Raw genomic sequence first — 27,991 nt, 5'->3', positions numbered from 1 at the left:
TTCGGTAACGCGTGTATTTGGAAGATAGAATTTTGGCCCCTGTGACTATCATTTCCTGGTGTTATTCTGTGGTTCACATTTCTTTTTATTTTTTTTGAGATTATAATAGAATTACATCATTTCCCCCTTCCCTTTCTTCCCAATCCTCCTACATACCCATCCTAGCTCTCTTTCAAACCAATAGCCTTTTAATGTGGCGCCCGTATCATAAGCAAGTCTAATGTATCGGGCAAAAGCCTGGAGATTTAAATAAAAGACAAGACGTTTAGCCATTTGTGCTAAGAGAATGTGTGTACACGTGTCTTTATTGCAAGGAGAACAGAATGAATGTGTGCCCTTTGTTGCAAGGAGGGAGCAGCCTAAACCCCAGTGTAAGAGCCCGTGTTTTCCTCTTGCTAGATGTTGATGCACGTAGGGCAAGGCCAGGGCTGTAAGCCAGGACTAGAAAACAGGATGCACCTGTGGTTCTTTGCCTGACAAATAATGCACAGAGATCCATGGGGCCTGGGGCCCAACATTTTAAAAAAATTTTACATGCATATATGTATGTATATTATATACTTATATATTCCCAAATATATAAATACAACTTGCTTATTCTGTATATTCTTATAAGGATATTTTCAGAATTGACCATTTTGCACTAGATAACCAAATGATGTGCTCTTCTTTAAAGGAGACAGACTATTTCTCCCACTCCAGCATTCCTTAGTTGCCTGTAGTTCTTTGTATAGGGTTGAGACCATAGGGGTACCCTCCTCTACCCCACCCCTACCCATCCACATTAGCATGTCTATTATTGTTGTCCTTGTGCAGCTCATGTTTAAACAGTATTTTATGGATATAGTGTATGATATCCCTAGGAAACACAATTTCATAGCAAACTCCCTGATCATCTAAATCTTAGAATCTTTTCCCCCCACCCAACCCCCACCCCCAGTGATCCCTGAGCCTTAGATGCAGGAGTTATATTGGAGTTGTATCCTTTTGGACTGGACTCCACAATTCTGCATTTTTAGTTTGTTTAGTGTGTAACTCTGGCTGTCCTGGTACTCACAGAGGTTGACCCACTCTGCCTCCCAAATGCTGGCATTAAAGGCATGTGCCACCATTCCCAGCCACAATTCTACACTTTTGGTAATAATCTCCATCTGTTACAAAAAGAAATTTATTTATTTATTTTTTATTTTTTCGAGACAGGGTTTCTCTGTGGCTTTGGAGGCTGTCCTGGAACTCGCTCTGTAGACCAGGCTGGCCTCGAACTCACAGAGATCCGCCTGCCTCTGCCTCCCGAGTGCTGGGATTAAAGGCATGCGCCACCAATGCCCGGCTGTCAAAAAGAAATTTATTAGATGAGTCGTGAGAACTACATTTATCTGTGAGAGTAAGGACAAATATTTATAATGTACTTTGGGGTTATGTGGTTTGGTAAAGCCGTAGTTGTGGGTTCTCTTGCAAGATCATGACTTTATGAGTCCTGGGTAGTTGGCTAGGTTTCTGCTGCCAGGCAAGATTTCTCTCTTGTTGAGAAGGTCTTCTTGAGTCCAATTAGAGAGAGAGCTGTTGGTTTCTGCCAAGGTATACATACCACTACTACAGCCTTAGAGTTTTGTGCCATGCTGGTCATTGATGTGGTTCATAGGCAGCATAGCTGGGTAGGATGGTTGTTTTCTTCCTTCCTTAGGAAGCCTGCATGATGGCTTCTGGTACCATGAAAAGTAGCGGTCAGTGAAGAAGCTTCCAAATCAGTTCCAGCTCTGGGCCCTGTGTCTGAAGTGCATGATTCTTCAGCAATAAGTTCTTACTGTTCACCATTTGGGGTGGGGGTGGACCAAGGACAATAGCAATAGCCTGTAATGTTGAGTCTTTTTAAACAACCTTGACCAACAACTCAAAAGAGACCTTCTCATGCCTGGTGTTGGGATTTTTGTTAGTCTTTGGTTCTTAGAGGGACCACTGTCACCCTACTTGAAAATTTTTATTTAAATTATATATGTGTATTTATACACAGACTTACATGTTTTATAAGTTTGTTTGGTTTTTTTTAGATAGTTAATAGTACTTCATAAATTTTTCAGACATCATTACTGTTATTTTAACCTCCTATCATCTTCTTCTTCTATATTTAGTTCCCCTGCCCTAATTAGAGCCCCCATTATTAGGTCCTAAGTGAGACCCCAAAGTGGCAGTGTTGCTGTCCAAAGTTGATGATCTGGGCTCTGAATGGGTAAACAGATGGATTGTTACTGGGTAAACAGAAAACTAAACTCACATTCCAGAGATCTTGTAAGGTGTGGAAAGACCCTTCAGTCTTCCTCTTGAGACCCTCGCCCCAAAGACCACCAAGGAGCCCGAGTTCGTTGCAAAACGCAAGAGGATTTTTATTAAGACAGCACGCCGGGGTTCAGCAGCCTTCGGGAAGGAGTGAACCCCGAGCAGAAATTACAGCGAGTTTTTTTTTGTTTTTGTTTTTTTGTTTTTTGGTTTTTCGAGACAGGGTTTCTCTGTAGCTTTGGAGGCTGTCCTGGAACTCACTTTGTAGACCAGGCTGGCCTCGAACTCACAGAGATCCGCCTGCCTCTGCCTCCCGAGTGCTGGGATTAAAGGCGTGCACCACCAACGCCCGGCTATTACAGCGAGTTTTTAAAGCCTGAAACCGAAAACGGGGTGGTGGGGGTACAAGAGGAGTTTGGTATTCGGTGCCAGACCTTCATGCAATCATTTGCTTGTGGCTGACTGGCTCCTTATCTATCTTTAGCAAGGGCTGTGCCCTGGCTGAACTTTGTGGCCAGCCTTTTCCTGGAACCTTGAGGTCTGGGGAATGTGTTTCCAAGTCCTTGAGGACTGAGGTCTGGGAAATGTTTCCAAGTCCTTGAGGACCACCAGGGCAGGATGTTTATCTTTAAGCGCAGCTGCTGCTCACCCCAGGGACAGCTAGTAATTTTCCAACTGGTGGGGCTCTTCAGTGTCAATACCACCCTGATCCACCCCCAAAAGAGCATCTACTTCCTGAGTAACCCAAAAAGCCTACAACAGTTCAATGTCTTCATGCTAACCCCAAGGCTACCATGATTCATGGACCTTCTACCACTCCTACCTTCCCAACAAATCTGACAAGGCTTTCTTTATGGCTGCTGTCCTCTATTCTTGGAGACCACCTGGCCATTTGTTCCCTCAATAAACTTTTCATTTTATCCATAAAGTGGTCTGGTTTGGTGGTTTCACTGAGCCTTCATTTACAACCATTTTCCCATGGCTTGGTTAGGGTTACTGTTGCTGTGATGAAACACCATGACCAAAAGCAAATTGGGAAGAAAAGGTTTATTTTGCTCACAGTTCCATATAATAGTTCATCATCAAAAGCAGTGATGGCAGCAACTCAGAGGCAGGAGCTGACGAAGAAGTCATGGAGGGGTGCTGCTTACTGGCTTGCTCATGGTAGCTTACTCAACCTTTCTTTCTTTTCAGTGCTCTTAAGATTTATTATTTATTTATTTATTGTGTATACAGTGTTCTGCCTGAATATATATACATATATATATATATATATGTCACCACAGGCCAGAAGAGGGTACCAGACCTCATTACAGATGGTTATGAGCCTCCATGTGGTTGCTTGGAATTGAACTCAGGACCTCTGGTAGGACAGCTGGTAGTTTCTTATAGAACCCAGAACTGGGATAGTACCACCTATATTGGGTATGGCCCTACCCCATCCACCACTAATTAAGAAAATGCCCTACGGACTTGCCTATAGCCAGATCTTGTGGAGGCATTTTCTTAATTGACTTAATGATTTTAGCTTATATCAAGTTGTCATAAAACTATCTAGCACACCCCCATCAGATTATTTGTACCCTGTTATTTCCCTCTATTGTTCCCCTACTCCCCCCACAACAGCAATGGTCTCTTTTTAATTTGCTGGTTTTTACAGTTATTCTAGCGTGTATATTGATATCTGAAGATTTGGAGCTAGGAACCTCAGAAAAGAAAAACACGAGATGTAAATTCTTTCTGATTCTGGGTTACCTCACTTAATATGATTTTTTTCTAGTTCCATCTACAACCAGCTCTAGATGGTTAGGTTAGACCCTGGAGAAGGATATGCAGAATCTGGTTGGATGGAGTGGCTAGATCCTCCATGATTTCTTAAGTACAAATAAAAGGGCCTGTGAAAATAAAATTGAATTTATAATCAAGTGACCTAAAAATAGATTTTTTGGGGGGGCTGGCTGTGGGGGCACTGAAGAACCCAGCTATTAATATAGCTTATATTTGTTCTAAGAATATCAGAGCTAGCAACTGCTTTAAATAAATTAATCTTTAGCAGTCACTCCTACATGACCCTTTGACCTACATTCCTTGTAGTTATGGGAAGAGCAGCTGTTTAGGAATTAAGATAGACCCGCCACTGTGTCAAGATAGTCATAGTCTTTCATAAATATCTTGAACTAACATCCTGTAATCAAAAGTCATAAACATCAGAATGCACTCTCCTCAAGGTCTAACCTCAAGACTGTAAAAATTCCTTTAGCTTCCTACCCTGTACGGCTTTCTGCTATAAAAAGAAGCTTTGGCCTCTCCTCATGGCTACAGTGCTAAATCCCAACTTGCCTGTGGCCCTAGCTAACTAGAAGTTTTGGTGCCCCATGATGATGGAATAAAGTTTGCTTCTGGTTAGTATACTTCAGTGGTCTTCTTACTCTCTGTTATTTGCTAAATTCCAGAAATCAACAGGCACATGCCTTTAATCTCAATACTTTGGAAGCAGAGGCAGGAAGATCTTTGTGAATTTCAGGCCAGCCTAATCTACATAGTGAGTTCCAGGACAACTAGAGCTACATAATTGTTGGGAGCAATCATTGTCTTTTAAAACCTCTTGTAAGTATTGTCAGTCCTTTTTAAGAATAGTCTGTCCTCTTCCCAGATTCCCAATGAGTAAAACCTGGGCTCACAGGAATATTCATTATATGATGTCATCTCCAATGACAGGGAGAAGCTTTTAAACACCTCTGGTCCATGAAACACCCTGACCTAAGACAGACAAGGCCCTCTCATGGATATCTCCACCCATGGCCTTTTTATTTCATACCTGTAAGGGCCCTAATATAAGGGCGGCATTGTAAAAAGCTATCTTAATACCTACTGCCTATTCCTCTACCAACTCTCAGAACTACAGTCCAGACCCCTCTCCTTTATTAATAAAAAGTAAGGGAGGAGATGTTGGGGACCAGGCCACTGAATCTACTTCTTACCCTAGGGCACATCTCAAAACTCAGGCACCTTCCCACAAATGGCTGGGGTACCAGAGATAACCTATCACTTAACAATGCCTGGCTAACACCTGCACTCCCTGGTGAGATCTGCTGCTCTCTTGTATATCAAACACTCCCCGCCCCTAACAGCCCCCTGCTTCACTTCCCTGAGTCTCTGGTCTAACAACCTCCGCCCCATGGCCAATGCCACATTCCCCTATTTAAGCCTGTACAGAACTTTCATTAAACAGCAGTTTGATCAGCCATGTTGTCTTGCTGTCCATCTGTTCTCTTGTCTCTTGTCTCATTCATTCCAGGTTCCCCTGGGCTCGAACCAGTTGTGCCCTGCTGGTCGGGGCAAATAATATGGGGTTGGGGGAGAATACTTGAAGGTTTTGTTTTGTTTCTGTCTGGTCTCTTTTGCTGTATCTGGTTGGAAGTCAAGAACAGGTGTCCTCCTTAGTGCTAGTGGTTCTCGGTCAAGGGCCCTTGAGCTGGACTAGTAGATCCAGAGGATTGTAGCTCTGGGTCCTAAAAAAACAAAGGATTGTAGCTCCCATTGAAAGACCCCAGCAGGGATACTTTCACGGAAGGGAGACCCGAACCCAAGGAACAACGAGACCACGAGCTTGGATGCAACAGCAAGAGGCTTTATTGATAACACACGGGTACCCGGGCGTCTCAGTCTCGGGGAACTGAGCGCGCCGAGCTGGGGACTCAGGGGTTCTTTTATAGCAAAAAGCGCAGTACAGAAGCGAGAAGCCTAGTAACAGGACCCTGATTGGGCAATTTAAATGAGGCTAGGGCTCAGAGCGCGGGCAAATAGAGGTTTTTCTTAGAACTCAAGTTTCGGCCTTGGCCCTATCTGAGGAACAATTGGTCTCTGTGTTTGCTCAACCCTGCTGGGCTGGCCATCCGGTCGCTTCGTAGACACCCAGCAGCCTGTGTCCCTGGGCAGAGCTCCCTTCTGATAACAATGACTATTCAGCTGTGGGGGAAACGGAATTTTCCATAAGCCTCAGCTGCCTGTTTAGACTGGGCCAGGGTCTTTCACCATCTCTATAGGTCAAAGACGTATGGCTTTAGGTGCTGTGGTTAGAGGCTTATTACTATGGATCTTGACTGTTTCGTGACTCTGTGCTCGGCAACCAGTGACTCATAGTAGCCGGTACAGTTAGCAATAGCTGACAGTGGCCTGCTTTACTGATCCCAAATCTTGGATATCAAGACCCTTGGGCTTAGAACAAATTGGTAGCTGACCTGGGGCTGGTAGTCTATTTCTGAGAGGACAATAAGTAAGTTTTGGCCTAGTGTTACAGAGGTAGGATGTGGGTACAGGCAGCAGATCATGAAGGACTCACACTGGTTAACTTCAAGCTGGAGTGCTTCTAGGCATACATTCTAACACCCCAAACTACAGAAACAGATGCCATTCTTTTCTTTTCTTTTCTTTTTTTTGATTGGGATGCAATCACTTAATCAGATCCACACTGCCAGGGGTCAGCTCCAGTGACTGATAGGTTGCAGAAAGGAGGCAAGGAGTAGGTAAGGGAAAGATTGAGCCAGGTCATGCTGGTCAGTAGTTTGACTGATAAGCAGTCAGAATGTTTCTTTATTTTTGCATTAAGAAAGGATGTTCTAAAGCATAGGCCATATCGGTTCTGTTTTCAGACATGTGTTTCACTTCCTCTTCCATATCTTTTAGTCATTATTGATAAACCCTGACAAAACAGAGTTATCTTTTACAATCTTTTTTACTCAACAACCCCATAACTCAACTTTTAAGACTCTAGAGGCATTTGACAGCCTATTCTCAGGATAGCAACTCTTTTTTTTTTTTTTTACAGATTTATTTATTATGTATACAGTGTTCTACCTGCATGTACACCTGGATACCAGAAGAGGACACCAGATGTCATTATAGATGATTGTGATCCACCATGTGGTTGCTGGGAATCAAAGGTCCTCTTGAAGAGCAGCCAGTACTCTTAACCTCTAAGCCATATCACCAGCCCAAGGCTGGCAACTCTTGAGGATTCAAGGACACTAGACAGAAAGAAAATCTCCAAGCCAGCCCAAGCAGATTTCCATGTCCTGAGCAATGTATTATTAACTATTAATGATTAGAGTGTCAGTAGTCCCAAGAAAAATCCTCAGGCCAAAGCTGCTGCAGTTATTATTCAGTAACAACAACTATATATCTTTATAGAATTTATTTGTATGCCTAATCCTAGCATTCTTTTGTTCCTTGGTCATATGATGCCACAGTGGCTCTGCAGGAGTTAACAAGCTAACTTTTCTAAGAAAGGGGGGTTCTGACACCTCATTCTTTGTTTTGTTGTGCCCAAATTCTGAACCCCCAAATCACCAAGAGACCCATTCTGATGCAAAAGCAAAGAGTCTTTTATTATTTAATGCGTTAACTGTCTTGTTTCTCTCCTCCATCGAACAAGCAGTTGGCTTAAGAAGGACCCAAAGGGACCAAAAGACAAGGAATTTATTGGGGAGAGCAAGAGGAATATCTAGGGGTACACAACAGTCTCAGGATTGGTGCACTTCTGGGCTTGGGGGGCCTGTCCTATGTTGATTGGTTAACTGGTTGTTATGGCCTATAGGTCCTCCCAGAGCAGTTGCTGTTCTCTGCACATCACTGTTATACCACTTTTACTGTAAAGCATGTCCAGTACCCACCAGCTAACTTCTAGTTGGTTTCTTGCCACATGGAGGGTATCTGACCTCCTAGTGACCAGGGAAGGCTCAGCAAGGTCAGAAGGGTAGAAACTTAGGGACATGCGCCAAGTCACAGGCATACATGTGGCTGGGTCTTTTCTGCAGCCTGTCATGGCTGCTAAAGCAGGGGACTGGGTGAGTTGTCTGGTCCCTTCAGCTTGTTTGTTTGTTTTGTTTTGTTTTTTGAGACAGGGTTTCTCTGCAACTTTGGAGGCTGTCCGGGAACTTATTCAGTAGACCAGGCTGGCCTTGATCTCAGAGATCTGCCTGTCTCTGCCTACTCAGTGCTGGGATTAAAGGCATGTGCCACCACTATGTGGCAACTCCTCGTTCTTTTATCATCTTTCCACACCATTATTTGCCCATCAATATAAGTCCCTGTGAAGGGTATAGGTAACTTCAGCTCATCTAACTTTGTTGCTGTATATATCACATAATTGTATGAGTGTATAGTAGGAAGAAACTTGTAATCTGATCTGTAACCAGCTCCTCTAGCCTACTGAATGAATCTTGCTGACCTTTTAAAGTTCACTTTGCTTTTATTATCTTGTTCCTGAGTAAGTGTTGTGACAGATGTTTTAAGAGGATCTCAGAGAATCATAAAGAGATTTCTGGATGTTTTGTAGGAAGTTTGAGACAAGGTACCTCTGTGTATCTCTGACTGTCTGGGAACTCACTCTGTAGGCCAGACTGGTCTCAAGATCTACCTGTCTCTGCCTCCAGAGTGCTAGGATTAAAGGCATGTGACACCACTATCTGACTGATCTCTTTATGTGCATCAAAACCTGCAAGACTTAAGGAAGACCTTCAAGTATATAAGAATATCTCCCTAAAAGTGATAGGTGTTGTATGCTCAGGACTTTGTGAGGAAACTTAAAAGCAGTACTCCTGGAAGAAGGCATAATGTACAAATGTTAAAAGCCCCTGCGGTATGCAACATGCAGAGAACAAAACGAAAAGTGAAAGACAGTCACAGCAGTGATCATGTGATTCAGCTTTGCTGGATCTTTGTCACTCAGCTGTGTTGGCTTTATGATTTTTGCCATTCTTATAAGATATGGCTGCACCACCACATACTAGATTTTGATGATAAAAATAACAAACCAGGCAATGGTGATACACACCTTTAATCCCAGCACTTGAGAGGTAGAGGCAGGTGGATCTTTATGAGTTTTAGGCCAGCCTGGTCTACAAAGCAAGTTCCAGGACAGCTAGAATTGTTATACAGAGAAATTCTGTCTCAGAAAAAAAATTATAAATAAAAATGTTCTCCTCCATCAAGTAGGTGAGATATGGCACATTAGTGACAGCCCAGCAGATATAGGTATGCTGGCCAACAAAACATCAGACAATAGAGTCCAGGTGTGTGCAACCGTTTGAATGATGTGCAATGAATTGGAACCAAGCAGTCAGGGAGTCTCCCAAGGATCCTGTAAGCACTGTGGAGACCTTGGAACTGTTCTGTCCCATTGACAACAGTAGCCCACTGCAATATGGCCTGCTTCATGTGGCAGCTGATGGATGATGGGAAGAAAGTCAATTCCCTGGCAGACAGTCACATCCTTCTGTAGGACTTCCAAGCAAGTTCAAGCCAGGAAGTGCTGGCCAACTTATCAGTGTTGGAAGGAAGGAGACAGCTGAGGTTTATTCACTGCAGTGCATTGGAGCCCATATGACTACTGTGCCAGGTGGCCACAGAAAGTAACACTACCCTGAAAGGCTGGGACACATGGAATATGAGCCAGATATACTGCTTAGGGAACATCTATGGGCAGCTGGTGTTGACCTTGACTACAATGCCAATAAGCAGTATTATCTCACCAGCTGCAGAAATGACTACAAAGTAAAGCTCTGAGACACTTAGCCTATGAAGACCCTACAGGATCACTCTCACTGGGTGTGGGGCATCTACTACAATCTCTCTCATGACCAGCTGAAAGACCCCGAATTTATAGAAATAAAATATAAGCTTAAACAGGGAGGGCACCCCACTAGAGAACTTGGGAAGTGAACAAAGGCCCCCATCCCAGGAACTGGCCAAACCACAAAATGGAATGTATGGTTTAGCAACCTTAATTGCAGAAGGGCTGTAAACCCATAAAAGGCCAAATTCTGGGCTGCTGACCACCTGTGACGAACTGACCAGGGCGTCAGAGATGGGCAAACAAGATTTGTGGGAAACAAGGAGATGATAACTACCATTTACTTAGGGAGAGATGATTAACTCATACCTAGGTTTGAGGAATTTACAACGTGTAGGTCAGGAAGACATCTACTTCCCCTGGTCAATAGTCACATACCCCCCCCCCCGTCACAAGATAGGGACCCCTCCCAAAAGCTTGTGGTTTTTGTCTTTAAAAGCTGATTGAAACTGAACCTCAGGGCCAATCGGTCTAAAAGCTGACCGATAGGCCCATCTGCAGATGCCTAATTAAAGCCTCTTGCGTGTTGCATCAATTGACGCGTGGACTCTTGATTCTTGGGGTGACGAATCCAGCTTGGGGACCCCTCCTCAATTCGGGGTACCCCAACACAGCTAGCTGGTCCTCACTGGCAGCAATGACAGTAGTGTGTTCCTGTTCAACAAGGCGTCCATTTCCTCTGGTGTATAATGATGATGTCATCACACACACACACACACACACACACACACACACACACACACACATACACACACACACTCACACACCAGCACTGTGCTGAGAAGAGTAAGGAACCCTTGCAGGATGATATTATTGCCACTTTTGGGACACATGAAGACAGTGTGTACCCTTTGGATTGGGCCTCAGATCACCCAAGGCTATTTTCTTCCCTGAGTTGTGACAGGAGGCTAGTTATCAACAGAGTCCCCAGGGCACTTAAATATCACATACTGCTCTAGTGGATTGGTACTTGGCAGATTCTCAGAAATCTGCAGCTGTGAGATAATTCCCTTTGTAGACAGATCCCTCCATGGGAGAACCAACACTGCTTCCAACAGGAGCTCTAGGGTAAACAGCTGAGCTTCTACCAGAGGCTCATCTGAAGTTGTCATCGCTGTGAAGAATCTGCCTGACTCCATTTTGAAGGCAGGAGCAGTTATGCTGCATTGTTAAAAATAAATCTCTATTACTATGAGAGTTGAGTTGCTCTTTGTTTTCTGAAACCAATACATGACCTTGACTTGCTTTTGGGGATACCCTGAATGCTCCCAAATTGCATGTTGACCACATGATTTTTTAAAGATTTTTTTATTTCCTTATTATCCTATTGTTTCCCTACTGTAAAACTACTCATGATTTTACTTCTTAAAAGGGCCCAAAATCCCAGCACTCGGGAGGCAGAGGCAGACAGATCTCTGTGAGTTCGAGGCCAGCCTGGTCTACAGATTGACTTCCAGGACAGCCTCCAAAACAATACAGAGAAACCCTGTCTCGAAAAACCAAAAAAAAAAAAAAAAAAAAAAAGGGGGGGGTGCAAGAATGGATTCTGAGCTGCTCTCTTTAACCCAGCTTAGGCCAGATCTTGCATGTAACCCAATATTAAAAAAAAAAAAAAAAAAAGCTTGTCTCAAATTTGACTCAAATTGTGGCAGTGATCTTATTCTTGCCTTTGGAACTAACATTTTCTGTAGATCCCCAGTGAGATTCAAACCACCCACCCAAATTCTAAACCTGGACCTTTGCTCTGGAACTCCAAAAGGCTGAGAGAGCTACCTTAGGGGGCACAAGCCTTGAGATGTTCCAAGGCTGCAAGACTGCCTTCAGTTCGAGGACTACAGGGTAAATTTGTATGCAGCAAGCATCAATGGAGTTACAGTCTGGTTCTGTTTTGTGGGCTCCCTACCTGGGATGTAGAAGGGGTTTGAGGGAACCCCAATTTTCTCCTGTCCATGGCAAAAAGCAAGACATTGCACCATCCACCTGAGGTTTTTTGGTCTGGTTTTATGTCCTGTTTGCCTTTTTTTTTTTAATTCATGTTTACTGTTGACTTTCTGTCTTTTGTACTTTCTGTGTTAATTGGTTTATTTTGAACTTGGTGAGAATGACGAGATCGGGCGCGTTCAGGGTGGTATGGCCATAGACGAACTTGGTGAGAATGAATTAACAAACAGTATGGGTAGTAAGACTAGCAAGCCTAATAGCCCTCTAACCTGTATTCTTAAAGAATTTAATAAGCTTTACCTCCCTATAGTTAAGGAGGTTTATGATTATTCTAACATCAAGCGTCACCTCCAAGCACTCTGTGAAACTGAATGGCCCACATATGGAGTTGATGGGCCTTCCCAGGGCACTTCTGAGTCTCAGATAGCCTGGGCAATGGTTGATGCCACCCTCGGTAAGCCTGCCCACCCAAATCAGATTGGATACATCTTGCTTTGAGCTGAAGCAACTTCTAACCCACCCCCTGGGTGAAGGTCTGTATGGTCTACATTGGGCAAGGTGCTCAGTCCCTAGTTCTCAGCAGATGAACCCTTTGAGGGCCTGTAGCAGAAGTCCCCTCTGAAAACCGTTCTGCAGGACTTACAGAATCCCTTCTCTCTCTGTATAACTGCCTTTACCCTCTTCTCTCCTCACCTCAGCCTCCACCTTTGCCACCAAAGTCCCCATCACCAAGGCCTCACTTGGTCCCCCTGTCTACACAAACCCCTACCCAACCATCTAGTTCTTTACTACTTCCTATCTTCTCCCCTCCAAGCACTTCTGTACTCCCCCTGTCTTTTCTCCTCCCCACACCTGCAAGGGAGACCCATATGACCCTCCTAACTATTCCTCTGATTCTCATCCTGGGGTGACACCTCCTTCAGTCCTTGATCCCCCATGACCATTTCCTGGTACTCACTACCTGTATGTCCCTTTCTCTACCAGAGATCTCTATAACTGGAAGAACCAGAACTCACCTTTCAACACTAGCCCCAAGTTCTTAGTTTCTCTAATTGATTCTATCTTTTACAGTCATATCCCTACATGGGATGACTGTCAGTAGATTCTCTGTACCCTCTTCACTATTGAAGAAAGGGAATCAATTCTCATGAGAGTAAATGAAGTAAATGAAGCACTCTGAGAATAGCTCCACCAAGAAGGAGACTCCAATGGTTCTATGACACATAGAGAGGTAGGAAGTCATTCAGTGAATACCACCAGGTTCTTCTAGAAGAGATGAAACAGGCAACCCCATGTGAAACAGGACCCAGATGAGTCACCTTCAGCTTTCCTTGAGCACCTCCTGGACACATATTGATAGCTACGAAATTAATAATAGAAATTATTCCTAAATTTGGCCTCCCCAAATCTCTGGGGTCTGACAATGGCCCAGCTTTCACAGCCAAGTTATCTCAAGTGCTTTCTAAGGCTCTTAACATAAATTTGAAACTTCCTTGTATGTATCATCCTCAGAGCTCAGGAAAAGTAGAGAGGATGAATAGAACTTTAAAGGGGATTTCTGTTGGGATCGATCATTGTTGTTTGAAACCTCTTGTAAATATTGTCAGTCCTTTTTAAGAATAGTCTGTCCCCTCCCCAGCTTCCTAATGAATAGAACCTGGGCTCACAGGAATAGCTGATAGCAATCTACAGTTAGGTTACTCAACCCTCCTCCTTGCAATTAGGCTACTTAGCACTAACACCTCTTCATTCCTGCTGCTCAGCCTCAGTGGTGGTCTGCCAGCACCCCTCATAGGTGACCAAAAACACACTCCTGGGTATGTGACCAAAGACATTCCTCAGCTGACTACTAGGCACCAACCCCTCTCTTATTGTCTGGCATCCCCCTATCTCATTTCCCCTATTTAAGCCTGTACAGAACGTTCATTAAACGGCAGCTTGATTAGAAGATCTGTCTTGCTGTACATCTCCCTCTTGTCTCTTGTCTCATTCATTCCTGGTTCCCATGGTCTCCATCCCGTTGAGCCCTGCAGGCCAGGGCAGACTTCAACTAAAAATACTCTTGAAACTGGTGGTGACTGGGTTGACCTCTTGCCTTATGCCCTCCTCAAAGTCTGTACCCACTACCAAGAAAAGCTCACCTCATATGAAATAGTCTATGGACAACTACCTCCCATAACCCCTTGGGTACATGCTGGGCTGTTATCAGATTGCCCCATTTCAATTTCTGAGTCAATAAAATCATTGCAATTAACTTTGGGTAAGATTCTCCCTCAGGTCCAGGCTGTTCAACCCGTTGGGAACCTCCACCTGATCATCCATTCCAGCCTGGAGATGTTGTATTAATCCACCACTTCAAAACTGACCAGTTTAAAGCTGGATGGAAAGACCGTTACTATGTGATTCTCCAGACGCCTACTGCTGTTAAGGAAACTGGTATTTCTGCCTGGATTAATCACTTACACTTCAAAAAGGCACCCAAAGAACCCACAGAAGAGGAGCCCAATCCCCAGGGGTGGAAAGTGACTGAAAAAGGACCATTAAAAATTAAACTTTTAAGGTTTGACTAACATAATTTTGAGTTCTCGCTGTTGAAATTTGCATCACTACAATTTTGTTGTTTTGTTTTCAACCTATGCAAACAGAACATAAATGCATTTTGACAGGGGAAACAAAAGGCTCCCCTAACATTGGAAACACCAGATATTGTCTTGGCATGCAAAAAAATTGCCTTTATCTACCAGGGGCCATAGTTTGAACAAAAGAAGAATAAATACTCTTTAGCCAGATGGATGGAGGATACTGGGATGGAATACTCTAACTGACCATTTCCATTATAATAACACAGGCTTCAGCATAATCAAATATTCTTTAAAGGGTTCTGATAATGGAAATTACAGGTGTGCTAAAATAAAAAGAGGAAGGGAAGATTCATTAATCACTTCAATTGACTTTAACACACACAATTTCACTCATTCACAAACAAATCAATGTGAGGTGTTTACAATAAAGACTTAATGGGCTGTAGAGACTACTCAGTTGTTGGTGGCCATGTCAGAGGAGCAACTGGTGAAAATTGAAGTTCAAGGTGTCAGCCTACCAGGAGGCAAATCCCTGGTGGGGGGACTCGTAGATAGGCAAGTCTCCCTCCCCCTCAAACCACAAATTCCAGAATGTCTTTTGCTTCTACTGTGCCTTTACATGTTTGTTGCTACCATCTTTCTCAGGTATCTGGTATGATGTGGGAGTGGGGCGGAGGGGAGATACCCACTGCCTATAATGTAGTGTGTTTATCTCATGGAAACATTCCATTGTACTGGGCATTTTTACCTGTGGATTATTATGAAGATGATTTCTTCCTAAGCTGTACTGTCTAATTGATAATAATAATGTTAGTTTAAATTAGTTTGATGACTAATTGTCATATGGCTAGGGCCTATGAGTGTCACCTAAGGAGCTGCAGGGATGACTGTTCCAGGTTAATGATTAAGGAAAACAACTAGGAGCCCAGGAGCCAGGCTGGCTCAAATTCTTTTCACCTTAATTTTGGGAGATGTGCTCACTGGTTTCCAAGTGTATTATAAGCTGAAACAACGCTTTTAAAAATAGCTTAAGGTTAGAATGAGACTTTTTCTTTTGTTAAATAGCTTTGAGGTTAAAAAAAAAACCCAAGAAGACAATCTAAAGTTTTAGAAAGGTATATTGTTGAGGGAGGAAATCTTTAAGGACAGGAAACAAGAACAAAGCTGCCCAATTATCATTAGCTGGGATGCCTTTCTTCCTAGGATTGGTTGATGACCAAAGATAATGATTAATTCCTTATACCCATTTTGCCCTCAATCTCCATATATATATATATATATATATATATATATATATATATATATATATATATACTGCTGATGAGTGGGTATGCACCCTAAAGATTTAAAGTAGTGCTGACTGATTGTTTTTCATGTATACAAGTTTAGGTTTGCAATTCCTTATAAGATTACCTTTCAAGATAAGCAACAAAGTGATTGGTTCTTTCTTTGTAACCATGCAGGCTGACAAGAAAAGAATACCTTGCTTGCCTAAACTGTTAATCTATAACAAGTTGCTTGGGTTCTTAGGATAACTTGTCTTGCACCTGTAATACATAAAATGTTTAATCATATACAGGATATGGAAAACACACTCTTTTTTACTTGTATTCATTGTGATTACATTCATTTGAAAAATAGAATGTAACCACAATGTAATTTTTATATTGCTTGAAAGATTTTGCTGGGGTATATAAGGTGTAAGAGAAAAATAGAAGGGAGGAGAAGGAAAAAAATTAAGAATGAGAGAATTAGAAGGAAAACATCAAGAAAGACAGGAGGGACGACATTTATGGATAGAGGTAAGAATAGAGAATACAAAAGAAGAATTAAAAAAAGGTCTAAAAAAACCATCAAGAGAGCGTGTGAGTGTCTTTTCCTTAACCCCTTCAGATAAAAAAGTCTTAGTATTCTTGGATTCCCTTTGGGCCCTGTGCTATTGTAAGCTTCCCACACACACACACAAAGCCGGAGAACTCAGTGATTTAGAGCACTGGCTGCTCTTGCGGAGGGCCATTCCCAAATTGTTTCCAGCACCTACATGACAGCTCACAACTGACTAGAACTCCAGTTCCAGGGTGTTCCATACTTGTCACTTCCAAGGGTTTGAACACATACATACACTTGGGCACATCAACATTGCTATTTTTTTTTAATACTTAAGAAAGCTCAACACTAATGTAACATTCTTAGTGACACTGAACAACGCTTAGCCACCAGCTCCCAAGCCCAAATCTGTTTCAGGCCATTAAAGGCAGATGAAAGTGTTGCAGAGTCTTGAGATTCTTCTGCCCTTGACAAGAAGAATTCAAACTAATTCAACATGACATAAAGAAAGATAAAGCAAGCAAGGTTTAGTAACTAACAATACACGTGCAAAAGATCTAACAACAAAATCTGTGGTTTGGTGCTGAAAGACCTGAAGTGGTCAGGCTAAATGCCTCGGGCTCAATAACCAGACAGTTGGGTGCAATCTGCAAGAGGTTTATTGTTTACACAGGCGTCTGTGAGCACTCCAGCCGCTTTAGCAAGCTGAGAGCCCCGGGCTTTAGGACAGTTTTCTTTTTATGTACATAATTTTGGCAAGCAAAGCAATAGGGGTATTGTTAAAAGCGGAGCCACTGCAGGTGCAGATCTGGGCAAGCAATAGGGGATTGTCAGAAGCACGGGCATAACTCATCCTCCCTGGAGAAACCACAAGGTCAGAATTACACTTATCTCTACAGCCTGCTGGTTTCCTTTGTTAGCACTCTGGACCAGATGTTCTTTCTAATCAGACCTTGTTCCCTGTCTAGGGGAAGGGATCTTGGGGAATTTTCCACTGAGGCGACCTTCTGAGTCTCAAAAGGGGGGGGCGTGTATTGAGATTTTTTTCAGGTACCAGCTTGTTTGTTTTGAGAGAGGGTCTCACTATGTAGATCAGGCTGGCCTGGAATTCACAGAGATCTTCTTGCCTCCACCTCCCAAGTGATGGGATTTAAGATGTACACTACCACACCAAGCTATTCAGGCCTTTTAACCAATCCTGCCCAGTCTTTTCTACATGATTCTCTGCTTCTCAATGTGTAGGTTTAAAATATTTCCTGCCCTCTGCAGGTCGGCTTCTAACCCTCTTGAACTAGAAGTTGCTTACTCCTTTTTTGAAATAGCTCAAGTTAAACTTCTGATACTTTAAAATCGATGCTTTACCATTAAAGCTGAAGCCAGGATTTTGCAATAGCTCATCAGTCAGATGAATGGAATAGGGCTTAGACTGTGTTATAGGTTCTTCTCTCAGCCTGTTTTCATATCTTACTTCCACGTAGCAAGAAAGGCAGGAGTGACCAGGTATATTGGTGCATGCCTGCAATCCTGACACTTGGGAAGCAGAAGCAGGAAGATCTGGAGTTCAAGGTCATCATCAGCTCCAGAGTAAGTTCCAAGGCAGCCTGGGCTACATCTTACCCTGCTGGGAAAAACAAAACAAAACAAAAAAAAACCACAATGGGCCAGCAAGATGGCCCAGAAAGTAAAAACACTTAACCTCGAAACCTGACAACCTGAGTTCAATCTCTGGGACCATATGGTAGAAGCAGCAAACCAGCTCCCACAAGTTGTCCCGTGGCCTCCACTTATATGATTGTATAGGTGCATCCTCTTCTCTACCCCACAAATAAATAAATAGATAGATAAACAGATTGTTAATTAATTAAAAACTAAAGAAAAACATTAAAAAAAAAAAGCTAGAGTCAGTGAGATGGCTTAGTGGGAAAGGGTTCCTGATAGACAAGCCTGAAGAGCTGAGTTCCATGTTTGAGAACCACATAGTAATAGAGAACCAATTCCTGTAACTTGTCCTCTGGCCTCTAAGTGCACCACTGTATGTACCAAAATAAAAATCAATCAATCAACTGAAAGACCCTGGCCCAGTCTAAACAGGCAGCTGAGGCTTATGGAAAATTCTGTTTCCCTCACAGCTGAATAGTCATTGCTATCAGAAGGGAGCTCAGCCCAAGGTCCCCACAGCTGAATAGTCATTGTTATCAGAAGGGAGCTCTGCCCAGGGACACAGGCTGCTGGGTGTCTGCGAAGCGACCGGATGGCCAGCCCAGCAGGGTTGAGCAAACACAGAGACCAATTGTTCCTCAGATAGGGCCAAGGCCGAAACTTGAGTTCTAAGAAAAACCTCTATTTGCCCGCGCTCTGAGCCCTAGCCTCATTTAAATTGCCCAATCAGGGTCCTGTTACTAGGCTTCTCGCTTCTGTACTGCGCTTTTTGCTATAAAAGAACCCCTGAGTTCCCAGCTCGGCGCGCTCAGTTCCCCGAGACTGAGACGCCCGGGTACCCGTGTGTTATCAATAAAGCCTCTTGCTGTTGCATCCAAGCTCGTGGTCTCGTTGTTCCTTGGGTTCGGGTCTCCCTTCCGTGAAAGTATCCCTGCTGGGGTCTTTCACAACAAAAACAAAGGCAAAAGCTAGGCTTGGTGACCTATGTTGCAGGTTACCCTACTCGGACACCCCCTTGGGGGAGGGGCTAAGAAGATGCAGCGTCAAGGACTCAGGCACTGGGAGTGCGTTGTACAGTGTGATTCATCCTCACTGCTGCTACTACAGTTACTATTTCTGTGATGAAACACAAAGACCAAAAGCACATTGGGAATGAAAGGGTTTATTCCACATTGTAATCCCTCATTGAAGAAAGTCAGGACAGGAACTCAAACAGCACAGAAACATGGAGGCAGGAGCTGATGTAGAGGCCATGGAGGGGTGCTGCTTACTGTGGGGACACCAGACCTTGAGCAGAGACCCACTTCCCCATCAGCCTGGGAGTAGGCAGCTGTAAGACAATGTTTACTAAAAACATGTTTACTAAAAACAATACAATGCCCGGGGCAATAAGTTCCTGAAAAGGGCTGGCCCATGGGAACCGCCCTGACCTCGACCTTGTCCAAAGACTAACCGCCTCTTCTGACACACCCAAATCAGTTTCTGGTATCAGAGCAGAACCAGCCTGGGGTAAGGAGAGAGCAGAAGCTTTTCTGGAGGGAGGCCTTTCTAGGGAAGTTTTCTTGAGCCTTTTTGGGGCCTGCTTAAAGTTTTCTTTACATCGTTGAACGAGTCTCTGTGTTGTCAATCCCCGACACCCTCCGCACATTCTTGGACACAGGCTGTGCAGCAGGCATGGCAGCTTACTGGCTTGCTTCTTTTACTTATTCAGCCTGCTTTCTCATATAACCCAGACCACCAGCCCAGGTTTGGTACCACCCACAATGGGTTAGGCCCTCCCAATAAATCACTAAGAAAATGTCCTACAAGCTTGCCTACAGCCGGATCTTATGGAGGCATCTTATCAATTGATTCTCTGCTTCTCAATGGGTAGGTTTAAAATATTTCTCTAGCTTGTGTTATAGACATAAAAGTAGCCAGCACGGTTTTTTTAAATTGAGTTTTATTTAAATTAAAAACAGTCTTATTTTACATACCAATTCCAGTTCCTTCTCCCTCCTGGCCTCCCATTCTCCCCACTAACCTCCATCCTGCCCCTATCCACTCTCCAGGGAGGGTGAAGCCTCCCATGGGGGATCATCAAAGTCTGCTACATCATTTCGGGCAGGACCTAGACTCATGTATCTAGGCTGAGAGAGTATCCCTCCATAGAGAATGGGCTCCCAAAGCCCATTTGTGTACTATGGATAAATACTGGTTCCACTGCCAGAGGCCCCATAGACTGCCCAGGCCCCCAACTGACACCCATGTTCAGGGAGGCCTGTTTGGGTCCTGTGCTGGTTCCCCAGCTGTCATACTGGGGTCCCTGTGCTCTCACTAGGTCAGATCAGCTGTTTCTGTGGGTTTCCCCAGAATGGCCTTGACTCCTTTGCTTATCACTCCTCCCGTTCTACAACTGGATTGCAGGAGTTTGGCTCAGTGCTTAGCTGTGGATTTCTGCTTCTGCTGCCATCAGCTCCTGGGTGAAGGCTCTATGATGACTTTAAGGTAGTCATCAATCTCATTATAGGGGAAGAGCATTTAAGGTAGCCTCTCCACTATTGCTTAGATTCTTAGTTGGGGTTATCCTTGTAGATCCCTGGAGATTTCCCTAGTGCCAGATTTCTAGTTAAACCCATAATGTCTCCTTCTATTAAGGTATCTCTTTTCTTGCTCTTCTTTTCTATTCTTCCCCCAACTCGACCTCCCTGGTTTCTCATGTTTTCCTCCCCCTCCCCTTCTCCCCTTCTCTTTTTCCTATCTCCTTCCCCCCTTCCCTGCTGCTCCCAATTTGCTCAGGAGATTTTGTCTCTTTCCCCTTCTCCAGGGGTTCATGTATGTCTATCTTAGGGTCCTCCTTGTTTCCTAACTTCTCTGGGGTTGTGGATCGTAGGCTGGTTATCCTTTGTTCTATGTCAGTGCCACTCCTGGATTATTGCTTCTGGAGTGAGAACAAATTAAGCAGAAATTAATACTTAAAGATCCCGCTCAATTCTGGGCCAGCTAACCTATAATTGATAAGTAAATTTCTCTTTTCAAAGCTGAGTACCTCTCTGGCCATGAAATAGCTTGTGAAGAACTGTTAGAGGAGAAAAAGCCCCAGGTCAAAAAAATAGAATCTCTACCTGGGTGGAGAACTAAAATTCCACTTGTGCTGGTTCAATTACTTGGGCTAAGGAACTACCCTTGGGGAGGGAGACTCACCTTGAACCATGCTAAAGAGATAGGGGTAATATGTAGTTATTTAAGAAGACACCATATTTCTCCTTCCTCAAATCCCCACTTCTAGTGCAGAAGCTCATGTAGGATCTTAAGTTTGCCAGATTTTCTGAATTGTACTCAAAAGTGTAAGTTTTCCTTTACTTTGTTTCATCTGTTTTCTAGGCCTGCTTTTATTAACACTTTTGGTCTCCCCACCCCCCAATATGTTGGCCTTCCTTACTCTTTCTCTAAACCCTTGAAAGACCCCTACCCAGGACCCCCTAGGAAAAGAAAAGCAAGGCCAGGCCGTTGCCTAATGAAAGAAACCCAGACCAGGTGTTTCACCCTCAAAACAGGATGTCTGTGATCACTATAACAGTCATGGGACCCGGATAATAATTGCTGAAGCGTGCTGGGAACTTTCATATGACAATACTAGAAAACCTAGTCCTTGGCAACTACCCTGGCCCCCAATTGTGTCTGATCACTATAGCAATCATGGGACCCGGATAATAATTGCTGAAGCGTGCTGGGAACTTTCATATGACAATACCAGGACACCTAGTCCTTGGCAACTACCCTTGCCCCCAGTTGTGTCTATGATCACCATAGTAGTCATGGGACCAGGATAATAATTGCTGAAGTATGCCTGGGTCTTTCATAAAGTAATACCAGGAAACTTAGTCCGTGGGAACTACCCCTGCCCCCAAGATGAGCCAATGAAATGCCTGTTACTTATGTAACCATTGAAACTCTATAAATATTGTACTCCCTGAAAGCCCGGTATGCTCTGCACCCGAGTTGCAGTAGCATCCGCAGGCGCCTGTGTACTCAATAAATCACCTCTTGCATTTGCAGCCAGTGGTCTGGCCCCGGTTCTTGGGCAGAGGGTTCGGTTCAGTGCCCAGCGCTTTGATGCTGAGGTTTTACACCCTCCCTCCTGGTCATGTGGCTGTGAGAGATCCTAACTCAACATTTTTAGACCCCTAGCGACTAGCCCATCACAGAGTGACTTGCCCTTCTTGCCTCTCCTGAGAAACCAGAGACCTCAAGATAAACCTAAAAGATAACCCTCCCTGATCCAGGAACTAGCTCACCACATTCCTGCTCAATGTTTAACTGTACAATGCCTAAAGAATGCTTGCTTCAGATAACCTTCCTGTTAAGACATAAGCTATCATTTAACCTCCTCATCCTTTATGTTTATGTTGTTTGCCTAACTCCCCCATTCAGTTTTTCCCTTTAAAAAACCCCCAACTGCAGTTACTAGGGGTCAAACTCCTCTGCCCCTGCGAGGGTCATGAGCCCCAGTGCGCTGGTTTCCTGAATAAACCTCATGTGCTTGCAGCAAGAACGGTCTCTCTTGAATTATTGGGGCGTCGGCTTATCCCGAGATTTGAATGAGGGCCTCCCCACTCTGGGGGTCTTTCAGCTGCTCATTTACCATGTCTGACTTCCACACCAGCTTACATGGTGTGGGAACAAGAGATCTTGGCTGGAAGCCCACTTCCCCATCAGCATGGGAGCAGGCAGCTGTAACTGACTGCAGAGAAAACATGTTTACTAAAAACATGTTTACTAAAAACAATCTGGTGCCTGTAATCACAAAGAAAAACATGTTTACCGGAGCAATAAGTTCCTGATGTTTTCAGAGGGGCTCTCCCACGGGAACACCCTGAACCTGACCTTTCCGATGACTGACCGCCTCTTCCTGCACTGTTCTTGAATGGAGGAGTAGCCAGGCTCACTATCATGTGGGTCCTACTAACAGCAAGCAGCTGCATTATCTATCTTTGTGCCTACAGCTGGCATCAAAACCTTGCTAGTTAGATGATATGCTCTTTTCCATGGGCTTACTCAGAACTTTCTCATGGCTCTTAGGAAGACTGAAGCAAACAAACTTGAACTCTAATGTCTTATAAGTCGGAATAGACTACAGATAGAAACTGAGTCACTTGTGGGCTCCTATATTTAAATTGTTCAAAATGTAACCTGGAGCTGACAACTAGAAGAGATTTAAGGATGGCAGCATATGTAAAATGCATAAGCCTATGGTGTATATAGCTTAGTAAAGTCTTCTATTAGAGATTAACTCTTCTTTGAGCATTAGCCTTTGTGGTAATATATTATTTATGATTTATTAAAGTTAGTCACAAGCTATAGAAGTCAGGTGATAATGGTATACACCTTTAATCCCACCACTTGGGAGGTAGACAATCTCTGTTAGTTCAAGGCTACACTGAGCTCCAAGAAATATATCCAATCCTAAAGAGAAACAGCTCACACAAAGATGATCTCAGCACTTGGGATCACATGCCTTTATTCCCAGGACTCATGAGAGGTATTTAAGACAGGAACAGGGAGGGTCTCAGAGCTGACATTCATTCTCCAAACACATTGAGGATAAGAAGGCATTCTGTCTCAGGAGTCTCCAGCCACATTGAGGAGAGCATAGCAGTCTGAGTGAATCTGAGGAGCAGTGAAGTCGGGAGCAGTTTGAGGACTGCCCCTTTGATCTAAGCTGAGGTAGAGGTAAGAGCTAGTGGCTGGCTGCTTTGATTTTCTGATTTGTTTTTCTTGCTTTTCAAGACAGGGTTTCTCTGTGTAGCTTTTGAGCTTGTCCTGGAACTCACTCTATATACCAGGCTGGCCTCGAACTCACAGAGATCCACTTGCCTCTGCCTCCCAAGTACTGAGTGAGATTAAAGGTGTGCATCACCAATGCCCGGCTGCTTTTCTGATCTTCTGCTTGAAGCTGGAACCCCTATATCTGTCTCTGGGTCTTTTATTTTTCATGCTACAAGCCTAGGCTAGACAAGCACTATTAAAGAGCTTTTTCTTTGTTAATCTCTAAGTGTTTGAAGTGATTTCTCATTGGTAAGGCATATTATTTCTGTAACACTAAGAGATTATCTCATGGTAGACAGACAGACACACAGACTGGCAGACACACAGCACACAGCACACGCGCGCACACACACACACACAAACTAAAGGACCTATGAAGAATAACTCTCCAATTTCCTCAAATTGTTTCCATACTCATTTAGCAATAAGCTAATAAAATATAGAGGAATTTCAACACCATTAAATTATACATGGTACACACTACTATGATTTTTGCTTTATTCAGCAACTTCAAGACATTATAGTAACTCTCAAAATATTTAAAAAAATAATACATGTTAAAATACAGTTGAGACTTTGATTGGGATCATAGTGAAAGACCTCAATACACCCCCCTTGAGACTCAGAAGGTCGCCCCAGTGGAAAATTCCCCAAGGTCCCCTAGGCAGGGAACAAGGTCAGATTGAAAAGAACATCTGGTCCAGAGTGCTGACTCATGAAACTGCCAGACTGTTGAGATAAGCTTAATTTTGACCTTGTGGTTTCTCCAGGAAGGGTGAGTTATGCCCGAGCTTTTGCAATACCCCTATTGCTTGCCAAGATTATATAAAAAGAAAACTGTCTTAAAGCCCAGCACTCTCAGCTGGCTAAGGCTGCTGGAGTGCCCGCAGGCGCCTGTGTGAACAATAAACCTCTTGTGGTTTGCATCCAACTGTCTGGTTATTGAGCTTGGGACTTCGCGATACGTTGGACCTGATTATTCTAGGTCCTTCAATAGTAGTATATGTTGAAACTACTGCAATAAGGTCTTACAGTGGAGCCATTGGGCTTAAATGCAAAAACATCATGTACAAGGGGAAATGTAGAACTAAGAAGTAGGGTCACGGGCAGAAGGAAAAGTGCCAAAAGGAAATGTCAGGGATGAAGGAAATTCTTGCTAAACCAGCTCAATAGGCCAAGATAACTATGTATCACCTGTGCTAAAATTCTAAACCTGTGAAGAGACCTCATGAACATGGCAACTCTTATGCAGGAAAACACTTAATTGGGCCAGCTTATTGCTTCAGAGGTTTTGTCCTTTATCATATGGCAAGAAGCATTGTGGCTTACAGGCAGACACAGTTCTGGGGAAGGAGCTTGAGACTTCAGCATCCAGCCCACAAGCAGCAGGGAGAGAGACTGGGCCTGGCTTAAACATTTGAAACCTCAGAGCCCATGTTTCCTTTAAGGTCACACCTACTCCAACAAGGTCACACCTCCTAATTCCTGCCTTTCCCTGATGACTAAGTGTTCGAATAAATGGGCCTATAGGGACTATTTTTATTCAAACCACCCCAACCACAGATGGGGAGCCCAATCAGATACAGAGAATTAGGTTTCTACTAAACTAACCAAGCATAGTTCTTTACTAAAACTGGAGTTGTGAAATTTTTCTTTTGGGGCTGGAAAAATGGCTCTGTGGATAAAAGTACTTGTTCTAGTGGGAGATCGTGATTCCTGTCTTGGTTAGGGTTTCTAGTGCTGTGACATCCAGTCCAAAAGAGATCTCACACACTTCATCAAATGGCCTGCTACATTTGACTGGAGGGACAAAGGTCCATCCCCTTTGTAAGCAGCTCAGGGTACGCCCTGTGTCGTAACCTGTCTTTTTGGTCAGATCCAGCCAACTTGCCTGGTTTGTACCTGAGAGGGGGAGTCTGGATTGAGAAAAAAAAAAAAAAACAGGTAAAGACACTTAAAAGACAGAGGCACAGGATAGAGTCAGGAGGGCAATCCAGTTAATTTTGAATGCACCAAGTTTATTCTTCACCATTCTTAATACCCCAACCAAAAAGGGATAGGGTTAGGGTTGGGAATTATGTAGACAGGAATAAACAGACTTTCTTCCTTAATTCTCTAAGCATTTGGTAACCACACCTTAGATTAAATTTCTTGTTATCTGGCCTTGAGGGTCAAGGATAACCACACCTCAGACCAAGTCTGTTGCTATTTAGATAAGACGTTCGAGACCAAGAGAAAACTGTAGCCACACCTTAGATCCTTAGGTCTTATGACTTACTAAGGACAGTTTGGAATTCTCTGACCTTGAGCCAAGATGAATTGGAGCCATCTCTATGGGCCCCGACACTCCTGCCATTAACCAGTTCACCCAGGCCCTGTACTGACAAACTACAACCCAGATGCTTATGCTTGCCCACAAGTATAGGCCAGAGACAAAGTAGGATGATGAGGGAAGTCCTGTGTATATGTTTCTCTTATTGGTTAATGAACAAAACACTGATTGGCTGACTGGCTAGGCAGGAAGTGACATAGCTGGGCAGAATCAGAATATAAGCCAGGACAAACCAAACAGGAAATCACTCTCTGCTCTTCTCTTCTCTGCGGACACGCTGGGCAGTAAACATGTAGGACACCAGAGGAGTAACAGGTCCCTGAATCTTTCTCCGGTAAGATAAGGCCACGAGGAAGTACATATATTAGTAGCTAAGGGTTAATAATTAAGTCAGAGCTAGCCAATAAGAAACTATAGCCAAAGGCCAACAGCTTTATAATTAATATAAGTCTTGTGTGTTCATTTAAGGCAAGGTGGATGGTGGGAAACAACAGTACATGTTACAGTAGGAGAAGCAAAGGTTATTGGCCCATGCAGAGAAAAAAGCTGCTGGCAAAGGGGACATCTCAATGAACAGACCACCCGTCCTTCGAGCAGGCGTCAATACAGTTACCATCTTGGTAGAGAACAAGTAGGCTCATCTGATGGTGATTGCCCATGATGTAGATCCCATTGAGCTAGTAGTCTTCCTGCCTGCCCTGGGTCAAAAGATGGCGGTCCTCACTGCATCATCAAAGAGAAGGCTAAGCTGTGGTGGCTGGTTCAGAGGAAGATATGCCCCATTGTTGCCTTCACATGGGTTAACTTGGACAACAAGAGTACTCTGGCTAAGCTAATAGAAGCTATTAGGACCATTTACAAAGACAAATAGGGTAAGATCTGCTGCCACTAGATAGGCAACCTCCTAGGTCCTAAATCTGTGTCTCACATTGCCAAGCTGGAAAAGGCAAAGAACTCACCAGTAAACTGGGTTAAATGTACACTGCTAAGTTTTCTGTTGATAAATATATTACAAAACTATCTTTTAAAAAAAAGAAGAGAAAAGAAAAAGAAAGAAAAGAAAATGTACCCACATGCTTACCCACAGGCCATCTTCCCAAATGACTTTAGTTTGTATTGAATTGATACAAAACTAGCCAGTACAATTCTGAAGCTACTTTTGAAATTTTCCACCAGCTTTTATCTCAAAGTACTCAGCACAAACTGGGGACTTATCATGTACCAGAACCTAGGTCCCATCCTCTACACTTGTAAGGGGAGCCCACCAGAGAAAAACCACTCAGACACAGTTTATAGCCCATTGAAAGTCTTTTTTCCATCTGGCTGGGACTATACTCAGGTAGTCATAACTCAAGTATAACCAAGTAGTTAGAGCAAGGTGCTTTTAAAGGCAACCCCTATACTCTGTTATCTTGCTGGCAGCTGCAGGAGGAGTTTTGTACAAGCAAAAATTTAACAGAAGATAAGCAGTTAGCTGGAGGGGGATGAGGTTGTACAAGCAGGCAGTTTATCAGAAGCCAAGACAAGTTAGCTGGAGCATCTTTGACCTAGATTAGGTTGGAAATCAAATTATGGACAAACTTAAATGGCTTCAGCAAGAATATGAAATGGAGGAACCTCTGCATTTTCTTGCCCTGTCACAGCACCACAAACAAAAAAAACCACACTGGTTTCTTGACTGAAAAATGGTCTAGAATACAAACTGGGTAGGAGGCAAATGCAGAAGGATTAAGAGTTGGAACTTGTAAAGTAAAAATGCCCCCAAACCCAACACACACAATATGACAAAACACCATAATTTGAATTTCATCTTCTGAACTCCAACAGCGTTTTAAAGTCTGTTTTCTAAAGTTATGATGCTTCAATCTGAATCAGACTGAACTATGTGCTTATCCTGGGCTACAGCATGGAGCACAAAACATGTTCCAGACTCTT

The 27,991-nt window shown here is 43.5% G+C and overlaps 2 pseudogenes; both read left to right on the top strand.

Annotated features, from left to right (window-relative positions):
• The first annotated feature begins 8,923 nt into the window (after positions 1-8,923).
• Positions 8,924-10,866, top strand: LOC101839122 (annotated as a pseudogene).
• A 1,171-nt stretch (positions 10,867-12,037) lies between these two features.
• Positions 12,038-27,544, top strand: LOC106020761 (annotated as a pseudogene).
• Positions 27,545-27,991: the final 447 nt, after the last annotated feature.

This window comes from Mesocricetus auratus, unplaced genomic scaffold (assembly GCF_017639785.1).
Source record: "Mesocricetus auratus isolate SY011 unplaced genomic scaffold, BCM_Maur_2.0 Super-Scaffold_100001, whole genome shotgun sequence".
Classification (NCBI taxonomy): Eukaryota; Metazoa; Chordata; class Mammalia; order Rodentia; family Cricetidae; genus Mesocricetus; species Mesocricetus auratus.
Note: the sequence above shows the minus strand (reverse complement) of the source record. Positions and strands in the feature narration are given on the sequence as shown.